This window comes from Macrosteles quadrilineatus, unplaced genomic scaffold (genome assembly GCF_028750875.1).
Source record: "Macrosteles quadrilineatus isolate MER2022 unplaced genomic scaffold, UCM_ALF_1.0 Scaffold_6__1_contigs__length_79288215, whole genome shotgun sequence".
In the NCBI taxonomy this organism is placed as follows: domain Eukaryota; kingdom Metazoa; phylum Arthropoda; class Insecta; order Hemiptera; family Cicadellidae; genus Macrosteles; species Macrosteles quadrilineatus.
The window spans coordinates 58282371-58300456 of record NW_026542599.1 but is presented as its reverse complement, the minus strand read 5'-3'; the positions used below and the strand labels follow the sequence as shown (position 1 = coordinate 58300456).

The window sequence follows — 18086 nt, the reverse complement described above, 5'->3', positions numbered from 1 at the left end:
CGTCAGTTCCGTCGCGGAAGATGTTTCTCCACAATCGTGGGATGTCCACAGTCGCCTCCTGGAACTAGTGCTGTGGTGTAAGGCACGATCAGGATGGTGGAATTACATAATACTGTCTCTATCTTCTCTCTTTTATCCTTTAAAAAATTTATAATTCTCAAAGTTTATCATGGTTAACTGATTAGGAAACATCAGTTCACTATTTGTGCGAATCAGACTCCGTCTTGAGGTATGAAGGTGTCTATAACGTGACTAGGTACACGAATCGGGCAATGACTGGAAATAAAACGGCTGAAGACAACAAATATTTAGAGCATACAAATAAAAATATCCATTGTAAAAACGTGATCACAACCACTCCTTTTGAGAACTCGAAGTTTGCGATCTCAGTGTATCATTAGGAAAACCGGTGATAACAAAGAGACAAACAGAGCTTCTGATAAACCGTTCACCCCGCAATTACAGTAACTTGCAGATAATGCTAATAGAAAAGATTTTAGAATAAATCTTGTCATTATTTTACTCCTATTGTTTTTCATCTATGTTTCTCGAGTAGTGATTAATCAATTCACACTCTCTCTTAACTCTATTCCCCTATTCTAAATCTTATTTCCTTACCAAATATTATATTTTCATTATAACATTCTATATTCTTTATAATGTTCTTTGCCATTTTTCCATTCTACATGTATCAAAATCATATTCAATTCTATTATAAGTATAATTTGAAATAACTCCAGTAAGATAGGCGAGTAATCCTGCATTTATGAAATATAGTGGTGGATGAATTTTACATATATATATATATATATATATATGTTTTAATAACATTCTTCAAAAGTCTCCGTAACATTTTGATTTTGAAGTGGATTGAGCGTTTACATATGAATAGAATGATTTTTCATATGGAACTTTTAATATTGTAGTCGTTGCAACAAAACTGTTTTATAAAATCAATAAACTTGTTACAGTTGAATTTTTCAATATTCTCATTATATTGACAGTAAAATGTTTACAATTACTTTTACAAGCGGTTTACAAGCGTTTCATTGACTGACTGAGTCAGCGGTTAACGAACTTCAACCCAATTTAAACCAGATTCGATTCCGTGTTCCACGCTTCATCGCAGACAGGTTTAACACAGATCTAGTTACCAAAAGGAGAAGTAATTTCCGACAATATATCAAACGATCTGGCTCATTTGTCATTAGTTCTGACAGCTATAAGGAATAAGTCGTCACTCATTCGTGGTCTACTTTCGATACAGTCTAGTGTAAACTGATTTTCACGTTTTCCTTTCAACGAAGATTTACTAATGAACCGTCAAATGGTAAACAGCTGATCTAATGCCATACCACGTTGAACATATGGTGGGATGATGAATGCCACAATTCAAACAGCTGATCTAATACTGTTCCTAGTCAAACATATTGCAAGAACACAATATTGTGTAGTGAGCTTGTCTAGTGGTTCGGTCATCGATGTCCAAGGTTTAAATCACGCCAATGACGTTTTAGCTATGTGATTACGCCACAACCCCTTAGGACCTGAAGTCATGTGCAACATTTCAGGGGTTTTGCCTAGTCGTCCTAGGATATAAAAGCATGACATAACAAAATCCTTACATATAATACGTGAAGGTGATTTCTACGAAACACTACTCCTCCGTTAATAATGGACGGATTTTTACAAACGACGTGTCAAAATAAAGTATTTTTTTGTGTAGACGCCCCCTTTCACCAATTCCTGTAATAAAAATCCTCAGGCTTTGTCCCACAGGCCATCGAAGTTGGAGTTTCTCCCATAAGATTAACATGGGGGAATCTAAATATTTAATTGGAAACTTTGTCCCTACTAATTTGAGAGAACGGCAGGGCGTAGAAACTTGGTAGAAGGTGTCCAAAGAAAGGTCTTGGTCTGTAGATGAGTTATCAAAAGAAAAACTAAGCAAAATCCCTTAGGACTCTGCTCCAGAAGCCTTTAAAGATCCCTCCACAGAGTTGTTTACATTTTGGCCATGTAAATAATACTTTTTAATGAAACAGCTGTTCATTTTTAAATTGTATTTCAAACCACACACATTTATTGGAAGGTAATGAATTCTATTTACTCTATTTGTCTATGATTCTACCAAATAAGTATTATTTTAAAATTGATTTTCTTCTTTATCATGTCATGTGTTGCAATATAAAGTTAAATTACAAAATCAGTGGAAAATCCTTTTATCACAATAACTCTTACAATTATTTCTTACGGGTTGGTGTCTGCCTTTTTCACCACTTTTGAATACATTTTATCATATTATTCTACACATATCAAATATTTGTGTAGAAATATCTGCTCTTATCGTGTCTAATAAAATCCAAACATAGAAACCTTGCCTAAAATGGAACCCATCTTGACAAATTATTTGCACCTGCCTATATTACGGACTTTGGCGCAGTGGTTTCGTAACACGTTGGTTTGAAAATAACACGATATTTTGGATGTAAAATATTGTACAAAGAGAAAATACTATTTAAGCAGCTACTGTCATGACAGAAAGGTCATATTCCTTTTAAACTAGATCACATAATCCTTTATAAGATACGTTGATTAACAATATGTAAACGTCAATACATATGTAACAGCCAATTTACAGTATTTTTTGCTTTTTGGAAATGTCCCATTGCTATGTCATTTGCATTTTTTGTTGCCAATGAAGCCGCAAGACCATATGAACTAGGAGGCCCCTACAGTTCAAGAATAAAAGCCAACTTCACTTCAAGTATTCCACTACACCTAACATTCCATAGAGAGATTATATTGACAACTTTATGTTATTGATAAGGCTGAGACAACTAACTGACATCCCCCATGTCAAGGAATTCCAGCTTTAACAGTAACCCCACAATCAATTTCTCAAAACTATGCTAGAGGGTTCACTCATTGACACAGAAGTACGATATGAACTGACGCGACGTAACGAAGGAAAAATCAAACTTACACTGTAACGGATATACCTCCCTTTGAAGTTGGAATATGTCTTACCAACAAATATTTTCTTTTGAAATAAAGTCATATGAAATTACATTCTATTAACTACAAAAGATCCACCAATACGATTTTAATACTATTTAAAGGTTCTTCCAAAGGAAGAGATACCATATAACATACTAATAATAACTCCTATGTCGTACAGTATGGGGAATATTTTATTCATTGAATGATCCACCAAATTTGGCAACTAACGTAATTAATATCATTATTGTTTTTACACTTATTACTCTTTAAACAATGCTGAAAAATGCTCAAAATATGTATATTTCACCCAATTTATCGCTGTTAGATGAATGTGTAAATTCGTCTAACCGTCGAAATCGACGGTTACTTTCAAGGTTTACGTTGCATCAGCACAAACGTTTTCATCTCCTTTCCTGTACTTGATTTGAAAATTGTACTGATTCAGTTCTAGGGCCCATCTCACCAACCCATTGTTCATTACCTTTGGAAGATTCCGGTTTTCTCCAAATATTCTTTGAAGGGGTTTATGATCGGTGACAAGTGTGAAGCTTCGTCCATAGTGAAAAAAATCAAGAACTAACTTAAACTCCTTTTATCACAGAACAAAACATAACATTATTTGTTTAAATTTTCATACGTAAACCTTGAAAGTAACAATTGATTTCGACGGGTTTCACCTAGTATAAATATATTACGAGATGTTAGAAGTGAAACAATTACAACATCAGATTTGTTTTTTTCTAACGTCAGAGGCAATCCAATGTTTCCAGAACCTTATAGCATTACCACTCCAATTCCAAGCATATTGTACTCGGATTACCGTATAACAAAACATCAAGTAAAAGGTCTAAGCCAATAATAACTCAACTTGTTTACATTAGGGCACGTGAAAGATCGGTTGATATGGATCCGATTTCTGTTGCAAAGATAGCTTTCTTATTGAATAACAATCGGTTATGCAATCCATGCGGTGATTGACAAGACTCCAGCCATCATGAATCAAAGCTGTCTATAAGTTTTAAATTTGTTCTTAATAGATTATCTCTATTCTTTTTATCACAGACGAGATCTACTTCCGGGTCAATTGCGTATTAATCACGGTTTGACTGTGTGTTTTTTTCTTTGTTGTAGGAGTTAATATTTTCTCCCGATGCGATTTTTCAAACCAGTATCTTTATAAGCCGTGTATATTGAATATTAGTACTAGATTTTAAGTAGCAACGATTTCAAGTAAAAACATTACCCGTTTGATTAGTATATAGAAAACTGTCTGAGTACATAAAACTTCAGTCCGGTATCACCTCTTTGTTCAAATTATAAATGTTAGCCTTAAGTTTCGAATCTCTAGGTACCGATTTCCAGTTCTAATTCATGTTTTTATACCACGGTTGAACAAATAAATTTCAAAACCCACAACCTAATTCCATAGCTGTAAAGCAGCCTTGTTCTGATTATTAAGCTTCAAATCCACAGTTATGAGATTAAAACACATTGTCACATTTTCAAAAATAGTCTATAATTCCCGGTTTTACGTTTGCAATAACAAAATCAGCAGTTCAAAATCTACAGTTTGTAAACTTTAGATACAAACTTACAGTTTGAAATATGCAGTCCTTCGTTCAGTTCACAGTCTACTGTTGAAGTCTGATTTAATATTTACCGTTCTCAGTTTTATGTTCCAAATCATAGCTCCAAATCAGTTCAATACAGTCCAATACAGTTGCCAGTTTACAGTTACGCCTAATCGGAAGTTTCAAATCCTAATTATAAATCCATATATTTCAAGTCAGTTTCAAATGTTGTCCAAGTCCACAGTCACCAACAAACCGTTCCCAGTCCGCAACAACGACACCGTTGGTCTACAATCATCAGTTGCAAATGCACAATCCATCTAAATCCAGGTTCAAATACTGTATACAGTTACGAAGCACACATTTTCCAGTTTTAAATGCAGATTCTCAATACTTCAGTTCCAAAGCCAGTTTCAAATATCCACAGTTCCAAATCCACGGTTCCAGTCCACAGACAGGCTACATGTTGTCAACTTTCACTCCACATTGTCATCGACAGCCTTGGGACACTCAATGTTCTGTTTTCCTCTCAGTGGATCTGTCACACTCAACTCAGCCTTGAGGATTTATTGTTTCGTATTTCCCTAGTCATGTCAGTCTGTCAACTTTACATCACAAATATCAGAGTCATTCAGACGTATGAAAACAGTTTACAAAGACAAAATTATATACAAGTTTGTGTAAACGAAAAGTCTCTCTCATTCTGGATGTATTCTTGAGTAGGCCTACACGTATTTCAGATAGCGTTCACGTTGCCAGATTGGGTTCCAAAAATTGTCACCTAAGAAAAATAATTGAAAATATAAAAATAACTTTGCAGACCAAAGGAATGTAATAAAATAAATATAAAATAGGTTTGTTTAATTTTTGTATTGCAACAGCTCGTCAATATGGATCTGTGGATTTCATGCAGAAAATTGGTTTGTTGTCATCAAATCATTTCCGAACAGGAGTTAGTTGTTTTTTTTTTATATAAACTGAAACTTATTTGAAGACCCACACAAAATTTTCCTAGGTACTGATTTTTATGTATTGATCTTTATTTTAATTTTATCATGAGAAAAGTGAGAGTAGTTTTGATAGTTCGAAGCTGTACCGAACCATCCCTTTGCCATTTTAGTAAATTATTTTGCCCTAGCATAGATAAAACAAGTAAAATCACTACCAAAGTGAAACGAGACACTTCGCTAATACATTTTACTATACTCCTGTTACTAAAATTAGACGGATTTAGGGGAAGAAACCTGACTCGATCCTACCTTTAAGACAATAGCTCAACCCCTGAGATTTGCCAAACCGTCAATCGCTACAACATATATATTAAGATAGAAAAGTCGTTAGGGATCTTACTCTCAAACCACCTATATTTTGTGAAAGGACTATAGTAAGTAGTCAACTAAAAAAACTTAGTTAACTTAAAATACTTAAAGAACTGATACGATCTTAGGGTAGTTGGTTTTAATCTTCGTCCACCCTCGGTGTAGTTTAAATTGCATTTACTCCCTGCAAGTCATTCGTGGGAAGTCTCGTGAATTGCGAGATTGCTACAGACTGTTCTCTTATCAGTCTCGTAGATCGCGAGACGTTATCACTTTACACACTGACCTACCTACATTTACACCATACACTGTCACTCTGCAACGCTAACAATAGAAAGTGTCCTCATTGTCGTGTAGATCCACCATGACCCTTATACTGGATATCTTGCTACTTTGTTGTACTAATGACTTCATTCTGATTAAGTGTAAGGCTTGTTTTATGAACGAGTCTGGTTGGTCTATGATTGAACTAAATAAAAGTCGAGAGCTTTAATGCCCAATCATTTGTTATTTTGAAACTTTTATGTGTTTTCATCCCAGATAAAACTTTCAGATTTAAAGTCCAGCAAATTCTCTAATCAGCATGATTTATAATAATAATAATTTATTAAATAAATATAAAATTTAAAACAATTTTAAAATAGCAACAGTTAATTTACAGTAAACAATTAAAAAATAGAGAGGAACTAATACAATCAAGTTTCGAAATATCACAAAAATACACAATAAGGATAAACTTTGAAAAATACATGTTAAATTCAAATTAAATATCAATTTATGCAAACATTAAACTAACTATAACCTTTCAATCTATAAATACACAGTTAAAAGTTTAAGGGGGCAACCGGGTTTGAACCGGTGACCTCTCGATCTGCAGTCGAATGCTCTACCACTGAGCTATACCCCCGCTTGGTGAACAGGGTCCTATTGTTTCTCTAAGTGTTGTAACCATATAAGAAACACTGTGAATTTGTAAAAGAATGCTCGTTCATATTACTGTATGTTGTATTTCATGAGTTTATAAGAAGTATATTACTCGTTTTGGTACACATATGTATCATATTTCAATTTCATAAAATAAATTCACAAACAAACAACGATTGTGTTTCAGTAATTTTACTTTGTATGCTGGCAACTTATAGCATAGACTGAACTAATAACTTAATACTGAATTACTTACAACAATTTCTAGTTACAGCCTATACTGATGTAAGTACCTATAGTAAAATGGACAAGCTGAAGAGTGTTTTAGCGAATTTCCCATATAGAGAATACACTATTACCGTAGTACTCATGATGAGACCTGGATCCGGGACCGATTTACCTTTTCGTTTTAAGGTCCCCAGAGGCCAAAACACCCTCCGTTCAAATTCATATATAATTATTTATGTATATGTGTGGTTACAGAGATAATAAAATAACTTTGAATTTAAAATGTCCATGTTATTCTCATGGAGAATAAATAAACTGTTGTAGTTTGCTTGTTTATGGATTAATTTTAATCAAATTTGGCAATTTTGTTTATTTCATACTAAGCTATCAACATTATAATAAAAAACACACCTACGTTCCCTGTAGCAGCAAACCTAGGTAGCCTACTCATTGAAATTAATGTTATTTAAATAGGAAAAAATCTGACCATTTTCAGGAAATATTTTTGTAGAAATCCAGCCAGGTAAATGGAAATTCGCTTCGTCTGCAGTTTTGCTGTGGCGGGGGTATTTACTCATGCTATAATAAACATAGTGTAATTGATTTCTTTATAGTGTACTGAACTTCTATTTTCGTTTAAAGTTTTTGTCGTTTTGTGATAGCTATAAGGATCCAAAAGATTCTATAGTTAACTAAAAGTCACATTTTTAGTTTGGCATGATAATAAAGTTGGTGCGTGATATGTGACACTATTCTACATCGGCTCCTCAAGTTTTAAGATGGATAAGGAATGTTTACGTCATCGTAGTATCCGAAGTGAAGCGAGTGTGCCGTTCTACTAGATAATGTAAAAGTAGTACTGTATAAATAACTCAAAGAACTATAACTGTTACATTATACATTCAACATGATCTACTAAACTCGTGCTTCATCTAAACAAAAAACAACGACTCACGCATGAGTAAATAATACATGAAGCACAAAACAATCTTGAGCAATAGCGATGATGTCCCTACATTACAATAACCTCTAAAGGTTAATTTAATACCAATCATTTCCTCGAGGAAAATTTCGGGATTACATCTACCTTTACATAATCTTTAGAAAGTTGAAGTTGACAATGAATTTGAGTGTGACCTTGTGGGTAGAAAGTGGCTATAAATCGATAGTTGAGACAACAATTGGGCCAGTGATGCGAAGGCCGACTGGTTACTGGTTAATCCTGTAATGGCAGATCCAGTTTACTTGTATCTGTACTTGTGGGTCTATTTTACCTGTTCTGCTAGTGTACAGAACATAGCTAGGACAGAAGAGATAGTGTTGCAAAACTAGGTGCAAGTTCCATTCCATCCTACGTGAGGGTACGTGAGGGTAGGGTAATTGAGAAATCGGTTAAAATCAGTTCATTACTCCTCTCTGCATGGATTGCAGTTCAGGTCAGCTTAGATTAGGGTGGATCTAGGTATAATAAAATATAATAACATAATCAGGTTACGATAGGACAAAAGATTATTAAATAAATTATTTATCGTTTTTACTAACAACTGTAATTATTTCAGACATAAGCTCTTCAACAAAAAATGTTCTGTAGGCATTTGGTCTGTTTAGAATAAAATGTATCTATCCAGAGGCAATTCTGGTCCACAAACTTTCCTAACTTTCTCAAATAACATAAACAAATTTGATCTGGCAGCGTAAAATACTGTATAGTACAAAATATTTCAGCACCAACCACATATCCGCGTATCTCTTCACAGGCACCGACACTATACACGTACACAATACATCGTATCGCTCATTCCCGCCAAAGGTAAATCACCTTCCCGCCGGATTTGCCTCCTCGACGTCGGAGTTGAAGACTCATCCAATCCTGACCTCAGACACGTTGTGTAATCGTGTCTTTCGGACAGTTTCGGTCTTTTCCGTGTTCATGTGAAATTTCCGTATGTCACTGCATGACGAAACTACCACAGAGTGTCTGGTTCAGGTCCTGAGACAAACTTTTGACTAGAGATGGAGGAAATTTATGTTTTCCTTGGATATTTATGTGTAATAATAATATACTGTTAGGATATTTACTGCCTTTATAGCGGTTTTTAGGTATTTAGGTGCGTTTTTTTTTCACAATGTGGAACTATTATGTAGTTGAGATGTGGAATTGTTTCACACAATATGGCAAATGTAATAATTATACTGTATCACTATAATATTTAGATTTTAAAATGTGTCATATTATGACACATTTTGAAATCTAAGAGGAAAGCTTACGCCTAAATCTATGTGAATTGTTCATGAACCCCATAATCTTTCATTCATAACACTTGGACTACCAAATTGTTTGAATTCTGGCATGTTAATTAACTTTTCGTCAAAAAAATACTTGATAGGGATCTTTACTTCTTCAAAACTGGATTTTGATTACTATATAAACCAGAACTAGAATATCCCAATTTAGGTAAGAATAAAGATGTAAAATTAAAAGAGTAACTGCTGAATAGGCACCGTTGGCTTGCGGTAGTCTAGTCTAGGGTATCCAACCCTCATCAGTCATCCATCCCTTGTATTCTTGACTGGAAGATCAAGTTCAAGTTAAATCTGACGCATCACAAATAGCCTTCAGCTCAGTAGTAGTCTTTGGTAATGCTGCATTTCAACGGTTCAAATCCCAGTTTCAGTTTTGTTGTAAAACCAAAAAGGTATGTGTTTTGTGTGAGGAGAACGGCCTCTATGTTGGAAATATCATTCGACAAATATGTAAACAATACAACAAAATTTTCTCGAACAATTATTTGGGTTTGAAAGCATTATTTTGGATCAACGTATTTTATTATATTTTATTCTTTCAGAGAAGACAATAATTGAAAACAATCTGTGCTTAGTCAGACATTAGACTTCTAAGAATTGCCTTTAATTGAGGAAATAGTAAATGTTGATCCAATTTATCGCAGGAAAAAAGTAGATAAGTGACATTTCCTTAAATTCTGTATCGGATGATTCATATTCGAAAACATTTCCGTTGAGTAGGTGTCTTCTAATGCGAGGAATTTCCAAATTAGTTACTTCCTGGTTGTCTGATCTATTTAGAAGCGGATTAAAATAGTTGGGTGATTTTACGATTCATGATTTACTGGGATGATAAATTAAATTTCTCACTTTAATCAAATGCCAAAAAAATTCAGATAAAAAAAACCTTGTTATTCGAGTGAGAAAAGTCCTCTGGCAATCCAACACTGAATTTTGTCTTTGCCTAATCACACCTTAAGATTCTCTTGTGTATTTAATAAAGGCTATGATTGATAAGTTTCAGATGAAGCTTTAATGACATTGACCTTAATAATAATTGGCCCCAACACAACATTGTATTTCAGTTTTTGTCAGCTTGTTACAGACTCAAAATTGTTAATAGACTGTGTTAAGCATAGTGAATGCATTCGAGGGAGATTCCTATAAATGATGTCTAATATTGTATAATTGAACACAATCTGTCACAGTGTGCTGCATGAATGCATCCGTTTTGCTGCAAGTCTTCTTGGTTTTATAGGTACACATTAGCTGTAAGCATAGTTACATCGTTGGGTTCCCATGATTGTATGTCTGCACCCCTGGCATTCTGAGAAACAGTTTGGTTGCATGGCTGACTTCATGGCTAACATTCGGCATTACTGTATGGCTGTGCGTGTGGTATTCTGTATTACCCTTTAGCTGCAAAGCTAGATGGTCACGTCATTGGATTTTAATGACTGCAAGTTCTTGTAGCTTCGTGGCTGCATAGCTACACGGTCACTTCGTAGGACTTGCACGATCCCATAGCTGCATCGCTTTCTGCATGGCTACATGGGTACATGGCCGGTGACAATCTATAGCGACGTTAGCGAAGGGTTTGGCCAGGATCGCTCTCTAGTAGAAAGTACCATCAAGGCCTTGAGAGGTCACGACAGATAAACTAAAGAGTCGTACAATTGCAACCATAATGAGACGGTGAATGCGAAGTGCAAGAATAAAACCTGGAGAAAAGATCCCAATGTGACCTCGTCAATGAGATTCATGCCCAATATGTTTGGTCACTGGGTTGTTTATACGGAAAAACCTTACAACACCTGGAATTCTGTCAGGTTGTCCTACTTTTGTTGACGACCTTACCTTACCTTTGTTGTCTTACTTTTGTTCTAAGCTCAAAGGTTTATTTTAAATGAATTCCAGGATATGATTGACCACCATCAAAGTTGTACTTGTCATCTCACTTCATTTTACACTCACCCTTCACACATATTTAGGTTGAAATACACGTCCTAGGTGGTGTCTCAGTCGTGATTGAAAAACATAACATAATATAGTGAAGCCTTCTCTTGTGATGACTAGTAAAATATATACATGCGAAAACACGGACATGAAATTTTTTACCTGCAATTATAACCAAGTTTTTGATTGTCCATGTTTGATGTTGATTGTCCAACTAAATGCATGTGCTTATGGAAGTCTTACATCCCCTATGAGGAAAAATATTGTGCATCGTGTATTCACTTAGTAGGCGTATTACTATTACTAGTGTATGCCTAGATTTGGATCGTGTTCATTCATATGAAGGATAGTAACTTAAAAGTAAAATACACAAAGTCTCGAGCATTTTTCCCCTTCAAAACGTTCATCATGACAATTAAGAACGTTTTAATTTGACAGGACATCCCATTTGATCAGAGCTAATAGGAAGGTAAACACATAGAGGGGCATTTGTGTTATACTAACCATATTGAATGAAGCCCACAATGGTTTATAGAGCTGTTATATTTATGGTTTAGCTGCCAAAATATAAATATAAATGAAAACTTTTTAAATATTTGTTTACCCTAACTGAAGACTAACCCATTGCCCTAAAAGAAATCTCATAAATAATTAACAACAAACCATCAAGCCCACCAACCGCACAAACCGCACTGACCCTAAAAGGAATCCTGTTTTAATACAGAAACTTATTATTTTAACCGCAAGGAATTTATTACGATCGGGTGAAGTAGGAAACCAGTCAATATGTGGGCCAAGACATAACACATTTCATAATTTTAATGGTGCATGGTGTATTAATATTCAAAACCAAAGTTTGAACTGTGCCTTCCAGACATACAACTTTGAAACAACCCTAATAACTCGGGAAGTAAATTAGTATTAGTATTAGTAAATTTCACCTACTCATGTAGAGCTTTATGATGTCAAATTATGCTAAATACTTACACTGTATTTATGTTTATAACTCATTCTAGTCCATCATCATCAGAATTTGACAATCATTGAACAAGGAGCTGATTTATAAATCTATTTAATGATGCTAAGAATAAACAATTATTTTTAGGTACATGTACATCACTCGTTTTCACTATTTCTTGACATCACAGGACTGAACATAAGTAGATTTAACCTAACTAATTTACTTAAAAGCTGTATTAAGATGTGTTTCGAAGTTTTAAGCATGGAAACTACCATTGAAACTATTTGGTTGAATACTTTTTTAATTCTCACGGTCATACACAAATATTAGATATGACCAAATTTTCTAAGATGTAATTTTGGGTGTGATGCTAATGTAGGGGGTTGCGTCCTGGACTTGCGATAGGGACGGGTTGCGGGTTCGATCCCGGTATATCCACAATTTGTTTGAGTGTCCGTGTTGAGGTGTCAAACATTTCTGATTTTGAAGCCAATGTAATACTGCTGAGGTTTACGAGAATTAAGTGAATTACTTATTTATTCACATACAGTGGTGCCAAGGCTACCTGAAAATAATAGGAAATAAAGTAAAATAATTAATAGGAAGTAAAGTTTCATGTTCTGATCTATGTTCTAAAGCCACCTGCTGGTTCTACTCCTCGTCGGCCTCTATTCATTCCTGTGATTAGCACAGAGCTTTGTTCTATATTATACAACCGTTGCTCAATACCTGCTTTCTTCCATCACGCCCGTATGTTTGTGTATCAATATGTACGGAGTTGTGTAATGTCACTTAAAGCCGGCACGATTGCAGCGATATGGAATGTGATGAATCATATGTGAGACATAAGGAATCCTCGTATGTGTTCCTTGACGTATATATACCTTATTTTTTCTTACCTGTCCATTGAAAGCCTCTGTAGGGGTTTGGCCCCACCTATAAGTCTTTACTCTGTTATTTCTTCTACCGCTTTAAGTCTAGTGTCAAATAAATCATTTTAGCTTTGAACTTGGTCCTTCTATCTCATTCTTGGTCTTTTAACATCCAAATTTCTCAACTGAATGATCTTAATTTTTGAACCGTCTTCTTTTCTCAATAACCTTTCCTGTCCATTTTGAGCTACCCTATCTTGCCAAGGACATACACATTCTGGACTTGTATGTACGAATTATGATACATTTGTTGACGAATATTATGTAAAAATATGTTATTTTATGCAAGTACATAAATACCCTGAACTATGCAGACAATAACCAACTAAACAAGCTGATTTTTTGTTTTTTACTTAGAGTAGGTGAGTAATTGATAAGTTACTGGACAGTCTCTTTGAAAAGTGTCCCCTTTACGTTTGGTCGTTCTGATGGAAAACTGTATTTGACAAAATTACAGTTTACTAGAGCTTCAAAATTCTAAAACTGGCTTCAACTTCAACATGGGAGTGTATCCAATTACGTAATTTTCTTAGTGATAATAGACCTTCACTCTCGAATCTTAGTTTATGGGATAAATGAAGATGTCAGCTTCGTTATCTGGTAAAACTCTTCGTTGTATGGTTCTTTAACACGTAAAAACACTGACAGACGTTTCTGATACCTTTAGCTACCCATCTTCAAGGTAAGTCACAATTCAACTTAATAGGAGCAGGAATGTAGCAACCTGAAGATCAATTGAGTCAACGTAGGCTATCCGGAATCTTTGGGAAGTTGTTCACCTGTTTAACAAACCGGTCACTACCCAAAGTCCAAGATCCTATAAAAGGTTTGAATGTTTAGTCCAAAGAAGTGTATCGATATACAAAGACTAAACAAACCCAATACCGTAGTTAAACAGCTTGTTGGATCAACAGTCGATTACTGTAAGATTGTCGTGACATTTACAGTTTTCAACACTCGTTTCTCCGCTCGTTTACGCAGTTTAGCAATTATCTGCACGAATTAGCAATAGCAGTCTCGACTCTGTGAGCTAAACCTAAGTACTACTCTCCAATCTAAGAGTTCTAAATATCTCGGTAAACTACGTTTTCTTATGATAAGTAATAATTACACATTTTATATGTCCAATTTTGCTAAATTATCTTCTTAGTGTATCTTTGACATTTCTTCAGCAAGTAGCGTCCTTATTCAACTACTAGCTGTGTGCCCGTTCTACGCACGGGGATCTTATCATAGTCAGTTAAAACCTTCTTATATAAAGCACAGCAGTTGGTTTGCATACTTTCAGATATGCTGACAAAACTATTCCTTCGCAAATACAGTATCTGACAGTTTCAAGCCAAAACTAATGCTTCACAATTAAATGTCACCCGGATCTTGTTGGTCCATATGTTATATCCAATGATTACACTAAATAAACGGTATCAGCATTCTGACACATACTTTCTCCCATAAGTTTGTCAACAACCTTTATCATGTGTAAGCGGTGAGAGTAAATATACGGAAATGGGATTTGTACAATTTTGTTCAGAATTTAAAGGACTATAACATAATGGTTAAAAGTATTTAAGGTACTACCTCAACCTCTTAATTTAACACTTTTTTCGGGTTGACATTTTCATTATCAAGGCGCTCTTGTCCTTTCCGTGAAACACTGAGAAATAAGGACATTAATGCGTTACCAACAGGCATACACACAAAAATACAGAACTTAATTAGGGAATTTGCTACGCTTTAAGCATAAAAAAGTACATATAAAATTAGTACTTGAAATCTTTGTTAATGCCATAAAATTGGATCATAACAATTTATATTTGCTTGGACCGGAGATGACTCGAAATTCTGTCGAAATGCTATCTGAATCGGTTTGCTATATGAAATGAAGTACAGTAGGCCTACTATAGACGATTTAGATTGGTAATTTGTAATGACAATTACCAAAATAGGCCACGAACTATTGATACATAAACAACGTTCAAAGCGTTTGAACAATTCATGATGGTTTGCTGAATAAATGTTTTACTAAAATGCGTTATAGTTTTCTTAGCATAACATTTTGGAATCCAGACAGAAAAAGCAAAAATTATACAGTTAAGACATCAATTAAATTGAATAGGCCTACGCCTGTAATAAATAAGGTGCTACACCAACGATAACTAATTTGTAAATTACTGTGATGTGTTGGTACGTAAAAATGATTCTTGCTGCTACCAATGGTTAAAAGGAAAAGAACCAGTACCGTATCAAAAACCAACGTTTACAGTTAAGAACTGTAGTACATTCGACCAATAGCCTTATATGCGTTAATCAAGGTTATTGATCTCTTGGTTTTGGATTTTCTCGTAAAAAGTTATCGGCAATCAAAGTTATTTCCCATTGATTGCTTTATTTGTACACAACTCTTAATGTAAACTTATCGGTGTCAGTTTAAAAAAAAACAACCTTATAGAACAAAACTTTCTGTTTTTTAATAGATTACGTATTCTCTAAACAATGATTGCTGGTATATCTATTAACATTATAAGGAAATGTGACAAAAATCACACAACGTTGGGTTTTTGGACGTTTGTAATTTTATTTCTTAAGTACCTAGGTAGGCCGTGTATTCTATGAAAAAGTACCGGTATCATTGATCGTTGTCGAAAAGGTTGTTATAAATAATTGGGTAAGCGTACGTACCTAAGAGATGGGCTATGGGTCTATTGGCTGTATGGTCCAGCGATTGCATCACACGGTGAGTAGGAACTATTGACTATGTCAATGGTAGGAACAGAAAGTGACACATTGGAAAATCATCGAGTTTAGCATCATCCGTAAACCTCTGTTACAATCACCCTCTGCAGTTGTGATTTTTACTTTACACTTTACACAACCACCATTGAAGAGCCGTCAATGAGTGGAACCTTGTTTCTAAGCTATTGGTGACGATCATTAGTAAAGTTAAGTTTCCCAGCCGTATACAACACTGATTCAATGTCTTCTTTCTGGTTATCAAAACTCCAGAACAATTTTATACACAAAGAATCTCTGGTTCCAGACCTGGATGATGCCTAGTTATTTAATTTACGATTACACTATATTATTCCACTTACGATTAATTAAATCCTTATGTAAGAAAAACGTTTTTAATCTCACTTTGATGGGATTTGCCTTCAAAACGTGATCGGAAATGGTTGCGGTGTTTGTAAACAACATTTGTAAACATTTCAGTGACAGCTAAAAAAAAATAATCTTGATCCGAACAGCTGTTCGTTATTTCATAGATGATTATGTGATAAAAATTGGACGAAAACTTGACAAAAATCACACAAAACTGCATTTTTGAACGTCCGTAATTTTAACTACAAAGTAGTGAGGCCATATTTTAATGGCTAAAGACACTCTCGCCAATCCAGTGAATACATTAAAATGACTTGGGTCTTGATAGGTACTCTCGTTTTCCTGGAGAAGATTGCGTAAAATGCCATCTTGAGTGTTGCAGAAAGACAGAAAGACAGACAGACAGACAGACAGACAGAAATTTAGATGAGACTTGTTTCGGCTTCTTTAATGTATAAAACGTAAAAATAACCTAAAAATTTATGATTCTGAGCAATGTACAGACAAAACTCTAATTTTATTTATATAGAATAACATGTCAACTATGTTTTAATGCTCGTTTAATTACCAGGGGTGCTTAAATGTATTGATATCACTACACGATTTTCTCTTGTAAATTTTACAATGTACTTTTCACACTTTTGTAATGTTTTCCTCAGTTGATTCATTCAAGGATGATACTTTTTTGTTTAATATAGCTCAATAAAATGTTGTCTAATACACTAGGTTAAATGGATGGTTACCCCCCTTTTGGTTTAGATTGAAAATTAAAATATAGATTATCATTTAAAGTAGTTAAGTTAATGACTTAATTTTAAATTTTATGTCTCCTTTGAAAACACAAATTTTACACACATTTTCGATTAATGAGAAATGTGGAAGTTATGTAAATTACAACTATTTATATACTATTTATTTATATTACTATTTATATACTTTGCCTTCGACGACTATTAAGTTTCCACTATTTACTCTACACCTTTATAGAGAAGTTAATTATTCATCAAAGTTAAAACTGTAAATATAAGGATTCGACTAACAAAGTTAAGCTAGTACAAGACTATACCAGAAGGTATTTACACAACTCAAATTAACTTTTAATATAAATTGCAAGAACGTTTTATCGCAACTGACACCAATTAGTGTGGGAAGAAGACTGGAATAGATTGATGAGAAATATCCTCAGTTGTATAACAAGTGGAGATGAGTTTAATGACAGAGTCCGGCAAAGTATCATTGAAATCTTCATTAAAACCTCACTCTGCTATACAGGAGTAACCTGTTCTTAGTCGTACCGAGTCAGGAGGAAACCATTCTGGTTTGGTGATTGCGGATCTAAGATTAGTCTAAGATTGCGAATAGATCTAGTTAATCTATTCGTTAAGTAATCCAGTTCATGTACCGTCAAGTTTATAGGTTTAAGAAGATTATTGAAAACTGGTGCTGATAGTTGTTACATTGAATCTTCCTAATCGGGTTATAACAAGAATGTTCACCCGAGGACAAATATAAACACTGTAAATAGTTAGCTGTAGAACGTCTTTTGGTTTACGCAAGAATAATTTGTAGTATCAATAGGATTATTGACTCCTGCTAATCTAAATATATATTGTTATATTACATTTTATTTGAAATCGGATTTTAAAATAATATTCATTTAGGACAAAATTGAAATGAGTAATTGATGCAAGCTTGAAGCAACTAGCTCTAAATTATCTGTATTTGATGTTACACAGCTTCTCCATTGATACAGTATTAAAATTATGTATTAAGGTTCTCTTCTCAAGAAGCTTTATTTGCTTGATAGGTG

The 18086-nt window shown here is 34.4% G+C and overlaps 1 protein-coding gene and 1 non-coding gene across 3 annotated transcripts in view; one reads left to right on the top strand and one right to left on the bottom strand.

Annotated features, from left to right (window-relative positions):
* Positions 1–18086, top strand: part of LOC128996319 (uncharacterized) — a 144413-nt gene that overhangs the window by 33762 nt on the left and 92565 nt on the right. The window lies entirely within an intron of this gene.
* On the bottom strand, positions 6729–6800 carry Trnac-gca (transfer RNA cysteine (anticodon GCA)). The gene has a single exon. It is a non-coding gene; the product is annotated as a tRNA-Cys (tRNA).